General features: G+C 44.1%; 1 protein-coding gene across 6 annotated transcripts in view; it reads left to right on the top strand.

Annotated features, from left to right (window-relative positions):
• LOC146871926 (uncharacterized) overlaps positions 1–16,286 on the top strand; it is a 519,066-nt gene that overhangs the window by 171,308 nt on the left and 331,472 nt on the right. Inside the window, exons 4-5 of one of the 6 annotated variants that reach the window (XR_014981219.1) lie at positions 1,527–1,911; positions 4,706–4,760. The exons of the other annotated variants lie outside the window; for them this stretch is intronic. The gene's annotated coding sequence lies outside the window, so the exon portion shown is untranslated. The remainder of the gene's footprint in view (positions 1–1,526; positions 1,912–4,705; positions 4,761–16,286) is intronic. 6 annotated transcript variants of the gene reach the window in all.

Raw genomic sequence — 16,286 nt, 5'->3', positions numbered from 1 at the left:
GCTTGCATGAGAGAGTGTGCCCTTTGAGTTAAGTCTTCAAACACATGGTATGTCCAAGAAAAGGAGAGTGAAATTACATACATTGTCATGACTCGTGGCCAGCATGGACTGAAATAAGGGAAGAGGTCAAAAAGGACAAAGGTCTCTTGCACTGTGCCAATGTTGTGTAATGAAACATCCAACCTGGGAACATGGCTTGTATATCCCTTGACATCTGACTGGCGTCTCTTGGCCAGGGCTTTGTCTTGTGAAGGGCCAGTGAAGTAGGCAGACAATTAGAGTTGTCCATTGTCTACAAATTAGACATATTTGTAATTCCTAGCCGTCCCAACACATGTACTGGTGTGGCGTGCAGTGTGCCTAGCTGCCATTGCGTGTAAATGTTCTCACACATGTCATAGGAGTGCACATGTGGAACAAACAAACATAGCTCTGACCGACATCATCGGTCATTGTCAGCCATGTGGGCATGTATACACAATCCATGTGCATTTGTGCCTCATTCAGGTGAACATTGCAATGTCTGTTACGCAAATTCCTCACACACTCACGCAGGACTGACCCCATAATGTCCACATGTTTGTCCACCGTGCTGTATATCCATGTTGCGTTGTCCAGATGACACTCACTGCGCTCATTCTGTAATGTTGTTGTGTATTGTGGGACTAAAGCTTGCGGTCGTGCATTGACAGCAGTTACATGCAACTCAGCACTGATGCTGGGAAACACAAGTGCTGTGCCATCTGACCACAGGGCAGCTCATCCTAGATGTAGCAGTGTACTATATGCCATACAAATCGACTTCTTTGGATGTCGTAGTGTCAGTATGTTGAGTGAGTGAAGAAAAAAAACATCTGAATGCAGGTCACTTGTGAATTTCACGTGACCATGAGTCCTGTCAATGTTGTGGTTGTGCATAGTTGGAGCCCCGTTTGAAGGCCAAAAGAATATATCCAGCTGCATTGTCTGCTACAGTGAAGTTTATGGCTGCACTGCATTTCTTCGCTACTGGGTCTTTCCAGTACACCGTGGCCAGCTCCGGTGGGATGTCACAGCCCATGTTCAGCATGTTGTTGCGTGATGGTCTGTCAGCATTGATGCTTTACAAGGACAGACATGTCCACTTCCCGAGGAGGGAGGAATTGGTAGCTGTAAAGGGGGAGTTCTTTGACCTGGGAGGCATTCCAAATGTAGTGGGAGCCATTGATGGTACCAACATTGCCCTCATTACACCACAGGCAAGTGAACACATCTATAGGAACTGCAAACACCACTACTCCATCAACATGCAAGTGGTATGCCAGGCGGATCAGATCATCTCACATGTGTGTGCAAAGTATCCTGGGTTGGCACATGACTCCTACATCTTGCAGAACAGCACCATGCCCCAATTGATGGCCAATCTGCACCTGAGCGGGCCTGGCTTGTTGGTGAGTGGGCTGTGTCAATGACTATGATGTATGTGTAACATGCTGCTCTCCTCACATATTCAGATTACACTGTTTGCCTGTTTGTCTCACAACTAGGTGACTCTGGGGATCCCAATCGTCCATGGTTGCTGACCCAACTGCGGAATCCAACAACGCCAGGTGAAGTCCAATACAATAATGCACATGGAAGGACATGTTGTGTGGTGGAGTGCACTTTTGGACTGCTGAAGTCAAGATTTAGGTGCCTGGACAAGACTGGTGGTGCACTTATGTACTCACCACAGAAGGAATTCCAGATGGTAGTCGCCTGCTGAATGCTACACAACCCGGCCCTGCCCAAAAGGATCCCCCTGATTCTGGACGACGATGAACAGCACCAGCCCCCTGCTCCCAACCCACCCATGCCCAGTGAGGATTACAGTGGTGAGGAAGAAGGCCCTGACCAGCGTCAACAGCTCATCGTCAATTTTTTCGGTTGAGTGTAAGTTAACAATGAGTGACTATGACTGTGTCTGTGTGCCTTGCTGTTGTCTCACAAACTTTGAGAATTGTTGCTGGGATTCTGTTCACATTCAGGACTATGTGCAGGATTAGAGAACGTGGGAAGGCAGGGACTGAGCACCCAGAAGCACAGGATCCAATTGCTATAGTGCCTCACTAGCTCTCCTACTCAATCAGAGGTATTCAAGCGCCTGTACACAAGTAGATAAGTTGAAGATAAGAAACGCTTTGAAATGTGCATTGTTAAGAACAGTGTCAAAACATGCAACATGCGTGCCGCAACAAGTTGAGAATGCATGAGTAGAAAAACAGTTACCATAGTGACACAGCCATATCACATGAAGCAAGATGTCATATCAATATCTCCCCACCCCTTGCTGGCAGGAGTTGTATGAGATGTCCCAGGTCTATGGGCTTTGTCAGCAGACCCCATTCCTTAGCCAATACATGGTAAAATGTACATCGCATGTGCTGTGTCGCTCTCATCACTGGATGGATCACTCTCCAAGTGTGGGGCAACTAGCCCACCTTCCCATGACATCTAAAAGGCACCTGTGTCCTCTATTAGCTGTGACACTTTGTTGAGTCGGGGTGCTAGGGCCTGACCAGAACAGAATGACAACGGACAATGTTTTCCGACCACGGACAGAATGTTCAGGCAGTACTCCTGGACCACGCACAGAACAAGCTCTGCGAACACTTCTCATGTGACAGACATATACTAAGGTACTTGCAAAACAACTACGCCATGTAAATTCCATGCGCTACAGCTGAATGAAGGAAGCCAGTCGACAATGTCCATGACGGTCAGCTGACAGCCTCCCGTTGTTCAGGTCTGTGGTACCAAGTGAAACAGACCGCAGAGGTCAGCAGAGTCAAAGCTAATGTAGACAGGGCATAAGTCAGAGAGCGGAATGACAAGTCCTGCCAGTAGGAGTGAAAAATGGTAAATGGATATTGAATTAGTCACCAACAGTTCCTGTTGCTGTTAAGTAGTTACGAATCCAAGAAGGCACAGGCAGCTTCGAAGGCAATCAGTTCCAAACGACGATCCAAATTAACTTCAGCAAAAAGGACCGTCATCCAATCCAGCAGTATGAAGGGACATATGTGATCTTCGCACCAAGAGGATGAAAGGAGCATCCCATGGCAACCTGGGAGAGGTTCAATGTAGGCATGGCACAGGAGCCATTGCGCAAACGCACAGGCGCAGCGGGCAGCCTGTCTGACACATTGAAAGGCATCCCACAAACATGTATCACGGAAGCAGTCATGAACCAACAAAGGACTCCCCCACAGCTCATGATTCAGGGCAGCAGGGGATGTGTTCTAAAGGCAGACATCCATGGCCCAGTGAAAGGGGCATTGGCGACAGTAGAACACAGGTTGCACGCAGGTGAAACAGGCATAGCCTAAGGATAGCCTATAACTGATGCGTAGCACAGCTAATGGGACACATCCAAAGAGAAGCTACATGCGGTCACGGTACAGTTGCAACTGACCGGGGTTCGCCTGGATCACAGGTCGGGCAAACATGGCGTGAGAGCACTCTTAGAACGAGTGCTCAGCTGTACAGCCACTAAATGCAGTCTGAAAATTGGAGGAAGGACACCCGGTAGTACTCTAAAAATAGCATGAAACAAAGGGACAAGGCCAGAGCCCACAAGTTTGAAAAAAGTGTGCAACCGCGTGCAGTATCAGAGGCTTTCGATAATTTTTGTGTCAGTTCCCCAGAAAAAAGTGGGAGTGCCATGTTCAGCAGTGACTGAATTGCGCGGGACGGTCCAGGCACCTGGAATTCGAAGGTCTCATGGCTGATGTGTAAGCGACTACTTGTTGAAACAGAAGCCCATTGTGCCTGCTCACTTATTCAAGTATGCTTTCGCTGTGGGAATGTGAGGCCACAAATGAATATTCACAATCACATATGGGGGAGTAAGGAGAACATTGCTACAGCAAGGAACACGGCGTGCAACAGATCCTATATACGTGATGCCTGCCCTGTAACTGCAGCAGTTGTGCTAATTCAGGAGAAGATAACTTTGGTTGTAAAACAGATTTAGCATGGGTATGTTGTCAGGGGCTGGTGTTCATGTGGGTAAACATGCATAGATCGCACATGTCTCATGAACATCCCTGGGCAACAGTGCTTGAGTGTGTGAATCCGCCAATGTCACCATCGTCCACATGACAGGATGTGTTGTGATGCTGGCTCTTGTGGGCACACTGCTAAGAATTTCATTGTTCTGCGCTGTGTGATCTGTGACAACTTCCGTCATGTTCATGATGATGTTATTTGTGGGATGGGAGCACTCTGATTCACCTCCCAGCATACTTCACCCCCTAGCATTCTGGTAAATGCAGTTCAGTCATGATGCTTACTTGTCATGTGACTGAGGTGTTTCACCTGAGTTGGGCAGGGAGAGGTACAGAGACCCGAGTAGAATGTGGCAGCTTCCTCAGCTGACACCGATCAAAATGTATCTTACCCCTACTGATGTAGGAGGATAACGAGATTCACAGCAATGACCTGCACCAACCTTGGTGACACACGACATCGGTAACAGAAGTAAGCTTTTCAACTGAACTGCATTTACCAGGTTGCTAAGGGCTAAACTGTGTTGGGAGGTGCAGTCGTGTGCTCCAGTCCCCCTGTTGTCCATGTTGATGATCTTGGTAGGTGTTATCTGTAATGCATATTGTACAGTGTTGCCTAGTGGTGTGCTTTATTCTATGAAATGTCAACACACTGTTATTTCCTTGTGTCTTTCCAGGTTCCTCAACTCTTTCAATGGATTTTCGCTTTTTCATATTCAGATACATTGCAATGTGAGTTAACATGCTACTTACTGTACTGAAAATGCTCTTGACACAATGGCATACTGTTGTGAGTTGTGTTTATTTTGCAGTGAGTGAGAGGTGAGGGGTGATGTTGAAAAGTGATGGTACACAGATAGTTAGGGTAGAACACACAATGGTAGAGTTCCAAAGTCCAACCAAACACTCCCACCTTTGTGGCAATGTGGTTTTGTATTTACAACAAAGCCAATGCTTGTGGTTACATTGGTGACATCAGCGGTTGCTCTGAGAACTGGTATGGCACGGTGCTGTGCCACGTGATCCTCCCAGGGTCTTTTTTGGATGCCCCCTCTTCCGTTTGGCTGGGGGGGAACCTGCTGCATTCTCAGAGGTGTCTGAGGATTCGCCGTGGTGTGACTCACCCCTCCCTGTGGCCGCTGCTGAGGTGGTGAGACTATCATCCGCCTGGCCACGGGGGTGGGGGATAGCAGCGATTTGAGCCACATGCATGTCCCTCAGAACACCCACAAGCTGGCCCATGTACTCCACATGTTGTCCCAAGCAAGTGTCCATGGAGCTCTGTAGCCGGCAGAGTTCCCACAGTTCTTCAAGGACCTAGTCTATCTGTCCCTCGTTCTGCTGGTATACACCAAGGACAGTTAGCACGGTGTCCAGGGACTCAGTCTCATTGTCCTCCTGTGGCTGTACCCAGGTTGGCCTCCCACCTGCTCTGCTGCCACTGACCTGTGGCGGTGCCAGGCGCTGCCGCTGCACACCGTCCCCAGAATCCTCGGTCTGCCTGGTGGTATTTGCAACTGCTGGAAAAGGTACAGTGTTGGAGGCAGCGGTGGTGATGGTGGAGGTGGCTGCCCCACAGGTCGTTGCTGCAGGGGTCTGCGTTGGCGGTGCAGCTGTAGTGGGTGTCATGGGGGTGGTGGTAGGGACAGTGAGGGCCAGAGACTGAGCTGCCCTGGGCACGCCAGAGGGGCCAGGTCCGTCTTCCTCATCCGGAAGGACCAGGGAGTCCGCAACCGAGGGTTCACCTTCCTGGGGGGAGACTGGCTGGGCTAGCCCATGTCACAGTCGCCTGCTGTTGCTAGCGAGTCACCTGTTGAAGAGAGGTTATATTGTCAGCATGTTCAGTACACAGCACAACTTTGATGTTCATGTGTAACCCATTTCATTTGAGATGGCCTTACATTTTGCCTTGGCATTACTCTGCATTTATAACAGTTTGTCAGCAGTCAGACGTGATGTGGAGGTACATACATTGCTCATTAGCAATGTGACATGGCTGAAGAAACAAATTTATATATACAGATTTGTATTTCCAAGGACATGTCCTCTGGTACCAACTTGTTGCTCATCCAATTCAGCTCATGCTTGGACATTTGTGTCTTTTCTATGAGTATCTGACTACTATGCCGCAACTTCATGATTTGTGTTATGCTTTTTGTATTTACCTCCCGTGGTTTGTGAGGTTTGACAGAGTTTTCATGCATGTGTTGTGTTGATCCAAGTCTTTCTGCTTTGAGGCAATGGGACTTGCACATTAGCTTTTTGGGATTGCATTCTTATATTTTGCTTTGCAGTTACATGTGACTTCATCACTGACACTGTGAATCATGTGGCCTCTCGAAGGTATTAGCTGAATGTGCACTGCCTACAACTTATGGGGGTTCCCAGAGTTGGCGACCAAGTGTGGGCTGTGGGGATCATTTGGCTTCATGCTGTCTGTGAGGGAAGACAGAGGGCCTTGTGGGTGTTGTGGTATTGCTGTCAGGGCTCAACAAACCCTCCCCAGTGAGATGGGTACCTACCTGTTAGGAGGCGCTGTCGATGGGGTTAGCTGACACATGGCTGTGGGGTGGGGAGGGTGGGTCATGCTGTTTGGGAGGGAAGACAGAGGGCCTTGTGGGAGTTGTGATCTTGCTGTCAGGGCTAAACAACTCCCTCCCCACTAAGATGGCTACCTACCTGTTAGGAGGCACTGTCAACTGAGTTAGCTGACAAATGGCTGTGGGGTGAGGAGGGTGGGCCATGCTGTTTGGGAGGGAGACCAGGGTGCATGAGCTGACTACCTACCTGTGAGTTGAAGCTGAGTAAGGAAATTCTAGCCTTGTGATCCATTCATATTGAAAGCATGCATTCCACATGAGTTTGATGTGGGCTGGCGATTGAGGCTCACTTGTGCACAACAGTACATTGCAGTGTGATGGGAGACATTTGTTAGTACTTACCAACCTCCACTCCCCCCTCAATTCCTGTGAGGCTCTCTGAATGCATTGTGGCAAGCACCTTCTCCTCCCATTCGGTGAAGGTTAGTGGTGGAATGGGAGGGCTGCCACCAGTTCTCTGGGCCGCCACATGGTTCCTCTGGGCTCGATGCTTGACCCGGCCCTTGAGGTCGAGCCACCGCTTCCTGATGTCACACACAGTGCATAGGGTAGTCCGTACGGCATTGACTTTGCTGTGGATCCTTGCCCACATCTGGTTCCTGCGCGCTTGTGGGGTGTGTTGGACCAGGTGCCCAAACAAATGTGGTTCTACAGGCACACTTCGGGCATTGTTGTGAAGGTGGTTCCGTCCGCCATTCATTTGGCCTATGTGCGTGCGTGCTGGTCGGACGCAGTGCTCAGTCCTCCAGCTCTGCATTCTCATCGTAATTAGCCGTGCAGTCATGCCACGGCAGGAGCGGCGTTTCAAGCCGTTGAACAGCTTTCCCCATCTGCTGTGGTCAGATTTGCAGCGTTTCCAACCATGGTAGACGGTCTTTTGTGACATCCGTACGCCGCAGTCTGATTTTGCGTACATTGCATCGTAATTTCATCCCACAAGAAGAATCACTATCCATTTCTCAGGTCACCAGCTGACTTACCCAACATCAGGAAATGTGTATGATAATCCCATACAGCTCTGTTAGGAGATATAAATGGGGTTTAAGGTGTATAATTCAAACTGGGTGGATGCAAATCAGTTGTTGAGATTGGTGGAGCTGTGTGAGGTGACAGACTGACTGGTTGGTGCATAAAAGTGATTGGCTATGACAGAGTCCGGTGGATGAGACTGACATAGCAGCAACAAAGGATTGATTGGAGACTTTTCTTAGAAGTCTGTCTGTCAAGATCGAGTGGACAAAGATCTCCAATTCCAAGAAAAATATGGGAGGATCACCAGGAGATTATTTGGACAGGCATAAAGATGCGTTTGAACAATATTTATGCATAGGCCACCCTACGGACTCTCCTCAGAAGGCTTTGGGATAGGATTCTTTACAAGGATTATGCCAAATGTTCAGAATAAATGGCGCACTCTTTGCATTGGATGGCAAACTATGGGTTTAGCTGAAATGGTTAAATTGGGCAACCACTGTGCGGTCATTCAAAAAGGAAAGAATGAAATTAATCAAAATTTTGCAATGCAACAGATTCCACAGATGATATAAAAGAAGGGAGAGGTGCACCCAGAAGGGGTCAGAGTGGAGTGCAGACAGGTCATATGAAAGGGGAAAAAAGTAACAGAATTCTTCTGGAGGGTCGTGATTTAATTGTGGTCACTTCGGACCTTGGAAAAGAGATTGCCCAAAAGTAACTTCAGGGATCCCCTTGCAACCCAACCCATCTTGACATTACGCAGATGTTTCAAAATCAATAAATTGATCATTAGGACAGTCCAAGAGGCGCTAAGTATGCTGTTAACACTCTCATTCAATTAGATTAACCCGGTCCCTATATCAAGTGTTTTATGAATAGTAAACCCACTACATGCCTAATTGATACCGGTGCCAGCTGATCTGCCCTCCAAACATCTAAATTCCTCCCACTACCTCTCTCGGGCTTGCCCACCCACGCAGTGAGCATTTTAACCCAAATAAGTCCCTGTAAGTAGGGGTGTTTGAAATTCGTGTAGTTTACTTTCATGTAATTATGCGAAATTCTGTAATATTTAGTGAAATTATGCATTATTACCTGAAATGCAAATCTATCAGTTTGCACTATATTTTAGAGTAAACTGCAGTCATGCGTACATTTTTAGCATGAGGGTGCATTTAAACAGGAGTACCGCAAACACCAGCCACTTGTGTTTTGTTTTGTTCCTGTGCATTCGCTGTAATTTGTCACTGCAAATTACTGCAGATTGTGAGATATTTAGTGAAAATGGCACATGATGTCGCTAAGTGGCATAATGGCATAATTTCAGGAATCTCACATAACAAGCTTAACACAAAGTTCCAGATAGTACACGAATTACACGGGCATAAATTACATTTCGCACAGGCCTACCTATAACATTACTGATACTGTTTCCATTACTTTCGATTCTATTACTGATAAATGGGCCTTTTTGTTGAGTCCCACTTCATCTGAAAATTTGTTAGAAAGAGACTTTCTCTGTAAACTCAACTGCATAGTCATCTGCACAGGTGAACGAGTATTCTTCAATGTTTCACAAGTTAGCGGGAATGAGAGATTAACAGTGCTTTGCAAGTCAAAGCATCAAAATATATTGTTTGATTCTCATGGGTCTGAAGATTTAATTGTACCCATTCCAATGATGTCAGCCATATTGCATCCATTGACTTTGTTAAAGATAAAGTGAAGCCAATTAAAAAATTACCTTCTATCTCACAATATCCATTACACACTGAAGCTACTGATTAAACCAGCTACTTCTGTTTTAATAGAAAAAAGGGTTTAGTGCATACTGACAGTATTTGTTGCAAACCAGTTCTCCCCATCAAAAGGGCAGGAAAGACTACCATGTACCATTTTGTGCAGGACCTATGTGCGATAGCAGTGTGGTTATCCCCTACTTTCCTGTAGTGCCCAAACTTGCAACCATTATTTCTTTTGTCCCAGTCATTCACTGTGGTGGTTATATGCTCCTCTTCATTATCTATCCATATAAGTAGAAAAAGCCACTACCTCATTGCCGTCAAACTTGGCGTACTTGACCAATGCCCCTTCTACTTTCTCCCAAGCCCTGAAATGAGATCTGTGCATTTGGTCTGTCCCAAAAAATCTATGTTAATTCAGTATGTTGGGTGATCTTCTACTTGCATCTGTTACTTTAGAACAATGCAAGTATCTCAATTAATCAATCAGTTTTTATAAAGCACGGCTAATTACCCGATTGGGTATCCAGGCGCTTGCAGGCCCCGCTCATTGAATTAGCTAACAAGCATTGGCATAGCCAATAGGTCTCGCCTTTGGGACCTTATAAGTGTTTAGCCATGCAACAGTTGATGTTGTTGCACCAAGGATATTGTGCTGCATAACTAAATACTTATAAGGTCCCAAAAGCGAGACCTATTGGCTATGCCACTGCTTGTTATTAATGCAGTCTCTGTGCTGTGTTCGGCCCTGAAGCCAAAGTTAGTGGGTCCAATAAATGATTGGATGAATTGCTTCAATTGAGTATTTATACGTTTTTTCTATAATTTTGGCAAGGAAAGGCAGTCTAGAGAGAGGACAGTAATTTGCCGGGTTTTCTGGGTCCAGTTTAGGTTTTTTATGAAGTGGAAGAATAGAGGCCTTTTTCCACATGTTAGGAAAGATCCCTTTAGTAAACATCCCACTAAAGATGTCCATCAGGTATGAGACAGTGGGGTCGGGGATCTGTTTAAGAATGGAGGGGGGACATGGGTCGTAGGGTGATCCAGATTTGGTGGATTTGATGATATTAAGGACTTCCTGCAGCGTAGTGAGAGTGAAGTAACTGAGTTTAGATAGGGGGCTACTAACAGAGGTGATAGTCTTGGATAGGAAGGCAAATTATCAACGGAATATTACTAGAATCAGCGGCAAGAGCACTGCAGAAGATTAAAAACTTGCCTGAAGGAGTTGATCTCCGCTTTAGTAATGTGTCAAAAAAATCTTAGGCAACTCATGATCCAAAACATCTATGATATATCTTTACATACATGAGGGCACATGATACAATAACCAAAGGGGCATGTCAATAGATGCAAAATTGGATATGTTTATTATTCAAAAATACAATATTCAATATATGCTTTAAGAATATATAACCCAACTCGTTTACCATATAAAATGAATCCCAACACAGCATGTCTTATTTATTTCATTCATCCATTCGCGCCGCTTTACTAGGAACCCTGCGTAGGCGACTGCCGAAATCCGAAGTATATGTGAATTACACGATACTTCGCCAAGCGTTCAAGACTTGCTCTACTTTTAAGAACATAATCATTGATCTAAGCCCTGATGAAGTTCCCCTTGAGGGAATGAAACGCGTTGGCTGACCATCTTTTTACAACCCAAAATTATTTTGAAATAAAGAGGACATTAAGTTACAACGTTTGGCTTCTTGGACTATCTCATTCGTGCACCCCCACTTTCATTTTGTTTATGTTTTATTGATCTGGAGCACAGTAGCGCCATTCAGCGGCTGGCGTATGGGGTTGATTGCATGATAATTATTACCATATATATCTTTTTGAGAACTGATGTGAGGTGCGGCAAGAAGGGCCCACCGTTTCTGCAGTTGGAACATTTGCAACGTTGTTTACTTCCCGTCTGTTGGCATTAGCTTTGTAGATTTGAGCCTCTTTGAGTCAGTCTCATCGATTCTAATGGCTGGAGCAGACACTGCTTGATTTGTGAAAGAATGAGGGTCGGTGCCCAAAGCTATACTCAGAAGCCCACATCCAGGTGCATTAAATGTTGGCGTGCCCAATAGCAAGGCTTCTAGTTTATGAATCCACCACATTCCTCTTTAATCCACTAACAGTCACTCCCTGCCCCTTTAACTCACTCTTGCAGGTTGCTGCTTTCTCCTGTTATTATTTTTTTTCCATCTTTCTCTTCCTTTGTCTTTGCACTTTGTTTGATTTTCCTTCTCTTGCTCTCAGTAAATGTCTGATGCAGAAAAATGAATGCAAATCTCCAGAAATAAGTGACAGTGACATCCACCTGTTCAAATTAAGTATTGGGAGTAGGGCCTGATGGAAGACTCAATTTTGACTGATTCCTTGGTGCTTTCTACTTGGACCATGGAAGCCAGGGCTAGAAATCTGAGCCCGGACTAGACTCCTCCTCAAATGCTGTCAGGACATGGGCTGGTTACTTACAGGTACTTCGAACCTAATATACCTCCCTGCATATCAGAGATCTCACAGGGGAGGTAGTGCTGCAGATCGGAACCTATAAATTCTCCCTACTTCCACGGACAGAGTAATTCCGCAGTCACACGCACATACACTCATCATACGCTAGGGCCCATCACACTAACATTCATTCTATTACTCTATCCACACTGAATATATGAGAGAAATCCGAAACAATCTGCGTCTAAAGCGAGGTCAATGCGACCTAAAAGATTTGTCTTGAGTCATGATTTTAAACACTGGAAATACATTTGTAACTCAATAAATGACAAAGAAATAACCACCCGACACTGAAATTCGAACAAAGGTTATCTTTTATCTAATTAGTTCAAAGAAAGTCAATCATTAGCAAAATCGTTATTCTCATAATTACCTATTCTAGCTAAGTGTCATTTGGGTCAGGACAGGTCTCTCAGTGAAGTCTCTCGAGTCGCTGTCCTCTCAATCAGCATCGATCCTCTCGAGCATAGGTTCGGGAAAAAGTGGCCTTAGACCCTCTCTAGTCTAACAATATTTATAGGGAAACTAACAAATTGAAAGTAACAATCTCTAAATGTCCGTTGAGCCATTGAGCAGAGCGAGCAGGAAAGGATGTTGATTCGCAACATTTAGAAAACCTTCGCTCACAAAAATCACAAAAATAAAAACACGGAAGAAGGAAGCTCAAACTAAAAAATGATACATCCATGAATGCTCTTCCTCGGAATCATAGTGAAGCCACCGCAAGTTTATCAGAGTTCATTGTGGCTTTATCCTTCTCCAAGGGCAATTGGCAGCAAGCCTGGAGCTGCCGTCCTCACGGAAACTTTTAATACAGTCAGAGGCCGAGGTCAGGTGGTTTCCAACCATGTTCAGCGAGGCCTCTCATCAAATTTCAACTACTCGAATGCAGGCTGTAAATATCGGCCATCTTGGATTATGCCAAAATGGACCATCTTAATTAAAAGAAATACAAAACAACGTTACTACATCGTAATGATAATACAGTGTTAATACCCACTAATACCCTTATGTGTATGCAATTACCTAGCCATCTGCTACATAAAGAAGCATTAAAACGCGTTATTTTAAAGCGCAAACACAAAACAAATAACACTTTTAGCAACACTTATTTAATTAATTCGCTCACCAACTTAGTTCACATATTAATTAGGCAACATAAATGCATTCCCGCGTGTAATACTTTCATTAGTAATGTTGATTAGTCAGAAACTTTAACAAAATTAATGATTAATAAATAATTATCAGTAATTTTAATTATGACATAAAACATAAACTGGAGTTTAAATCTCAATAAATTTTCAATAGAAAACTCTGCTCCAGCAATCCCCCCTTTGGTGATATATATCACCACAAAAACCAACCCAAAAAAAAATGTAGTCCCCATTTTTAGGAAAAATTGAAATGTCTTTTATGACACTACACACCAGACTCTCTTTCATCATCCCTCTTCGACTCCAAGTAAACACTCTCCCTCAATTCTTCTAATTCTATTTCTTGTGGGTCTCTCTTTGACCTCTTTTGTTTCTTTTCAGCATTTCCTCTAATTATTCTCTTTTTCCCTCCCCTGTTTTTACAACACAAACACCCCAATCTTAATATCAATAAGGCAACAATCACACATGTCAAAGGAAATAATATCTTACCAATAATGGTACTACCTATCTTAGCAATAAAACTCTTAACAGCAACTATCTTATTAGCTATTTTAGTCCAGATACTTTCAGCTTCCAGTGGTACTAATTCTTCATGCAAATCAGTAATATTTTTAATATAGACCTTTAGATCTCTGCTTTCGTCAGGAATGTAAGTGCAACAATGTTGAACTTTCAGCATTCCACAAACTCCACCCTCTTTGGCCAAAAGAATATCAAGGGCAAGTCGATTTTGCATAGACATGGCGCGTACGGCAATCATTTCCGTATTTACCAAAAGAAACCCTCCAGCGGTACGATAAGCGATCCACCACTGTTGACAGTTTCCGAATTCCATATGCATTTAAAGAAATTCCCACTGCTGGAATTAAAGCTCCAAAAATATCACCTACAATTTCTGACCAAGTTTCTCTCTTAAAACGTGTTAGTAGATTAATGTGTTCTACATCTTCTCTCTTATCTATATGAAAAATCTTTGGAAAGACCAGGCCAACATAACACGTGCCATACCAATGGTCAGGCAACCTATAACAAGCCTTATTCCCACAAATATAATACACTCCCGGGAAAACTGGATCTTCTCCTCCCTTGAAACCCCATCCTGTTGCAATAAAGTATGTATCATGGCACTCACTAGTCCCAACAAAATAGTTATCATATTGGGATTTCCTTCTGGTAATGCATAGTTTACCCTTCTGTGGTGCATCTAAAGCCAAAGTTTGACTGGCCCCATTCCTCAACTCCTTTCCCATCTCAATATCCCATATTGTCTCACTCATTTTATATTTCCCTGCCTTTTCATGCATGCTCACTCTCCTTTTCTCCACCATGTCTAGGAAAGCCTTTTCTTCTTCTTTCAAACTGCAAGTTAAATTGTTTCTAAAAATGTAATCTAATGTTAACTCTTCTGTCTCAATAAAAATCTCACCAAAAATGTTAGCTTCTTTAGCTGGATTCAGCTTTCTATTCATAGGTAATTGCCCAAAAATGTTATCTTTGTTAGACATCTCATAATCTATTTTCCCTAACAAATAAAAAACACTACTTAACACACTGCATGAAATTCCATACGTAGCTGGTAAATGATGATAAGTAACACCCTCTGAAACGGATGCAGGCAATTGCATACAAACGTAGCAATCCCTAACTTTCATTGTCTTTACGTATTCATACAACAACTTTGAAAAAACATTGGTAGAAAAATCATTAATCGACCTATCTTTATGTATGTAAATGTTACTAATTCTAGTTGGAACTACTTTCTGTGAACTCTTCTCTATGTTAGTCACATTTTCAGTATGTATTCCAAAAGTGTCTATTGTAACTCTAAAAGTAACTAGTAAAGCAAGTACACCCCATAGTAGCATTAATAGTCCTGTACAACAGCAGCACATTCTACACCATCTTTTCAAGAAGGCACATCTACTTTGATTATTTTCTGTGTTAGCCATGTTTTTACTCTGGCAGTGTCTTTTGACTTAGCCTCTACTACTTCACTACTGACTTTCTAGAACTCTAGATTATTTCAAGCAGCTAATTTTAGATTGTTTTTTTTTTCACTCCTCTCCAAGTGACTCCTTTAGTTCACTCAATTTGGATTTTCATCACTTTTCACTTCTTCTTCAGCAACATCAAATTGTATCAGATCTTCAACATCCTGAGCATCCGACTCTTCTCCAATGTCAGTCAAGATAACTTTCAGGATTCCAACAGTTTTCTCCTCCTCAACCACTTCTCGTACGGTCCCCTCTGGATTTCCTTGACCTTCTGCCTCTTCTCCTTCAGACAGTGCCACATACGTCCATTCCGGTGACCTATACTTCTGGTTAGGTTTTCTGATTCTCTTGATCTCCTCTGGTTCTTTTGAGACCTTTTGTTTATCACTCTTTGCTTGATTCTGACTAGACACCTCATTCACCTGTTCAGCTTTCGATGAATTTGCTCGTGTCAGTCTGTACCTTAGCCTCTTTATCCTGTTAGGCCAAAGATCTCCTCTTACAACCCTTTTTGGTCTCACTTCTTTACAATTTCTTTCTCCGATCCAAGTTCTCTTTCTCAGAACTCGACCCTCTGATTTCTCATTCTCACTTTCATCTGATTCTGTTTCATTTGCCTCTGGTCCATGAACAATTTTCTTTTGCTCCACAGTTTTTCCCACCACCGATTGAGATTTCCCTATTTCTGTCCCTCCTCGGGTCTCCGACACGCAATCTTCTTGCTGTCTACTTGTCCCTTCACCTAGCTTATCAGGAATGTTCCCTACACCTCCTCGGGGGTCTTCCGCAATCTGTCCCTCTCTATCTTCTTCTGACCCTACTTCTTCAGGAGTAATCTCAGGTGGATCTTCAACCTCCTCATCCGATTCAGGTGTAGTCTCTGTGGATTTGTTCTTTTCTCCTCTTTCTTCTCCACTGCTTGTTGGAACTTCAGGCACTCTTACAGAATCCGATCTCTCCTCTGAGACCCTCAATGTTTCTCTTGAAGTCTCTCTCGGAAAGAAAAAAGAATCACCTGACTCTCCTTCTCCTTCTCCCCTTTCAGGATTCTTTTTTCTTCTCACTGGTTCAGTCTCTGCATCATCACTAGAATCTGACTCTTCAAAATACTCTTTACCAGTCCCATCCTTCGGATTCGGAACTCTTAGAGTATGACTTGCATGAACCCAGTTTTTCACACCAGCACACTTTACTGCAGTTGTCGTAGTCAAAATAACTTGTCTTGGCCTTCCCCACCTTGGAACCAAGCAATTTCTTCTTCTGTGCACTTTTATCC

Source organism: Triturus cristatus, chromosome 1_1, assembly GCF_964204655.1.
Source record: "Triturus cristatus chromosome 1_1, aTriCri1.1, whole genome shotgun sequence".
NCBI lineage: Eukaryota > Metazoa > Chordata > Amphibia > Caudata > Salamandridae > Triturus > Triturus cristatus.
This window is presented reverse-complemented; position numbering and strand designations above follow the sequence as displayed.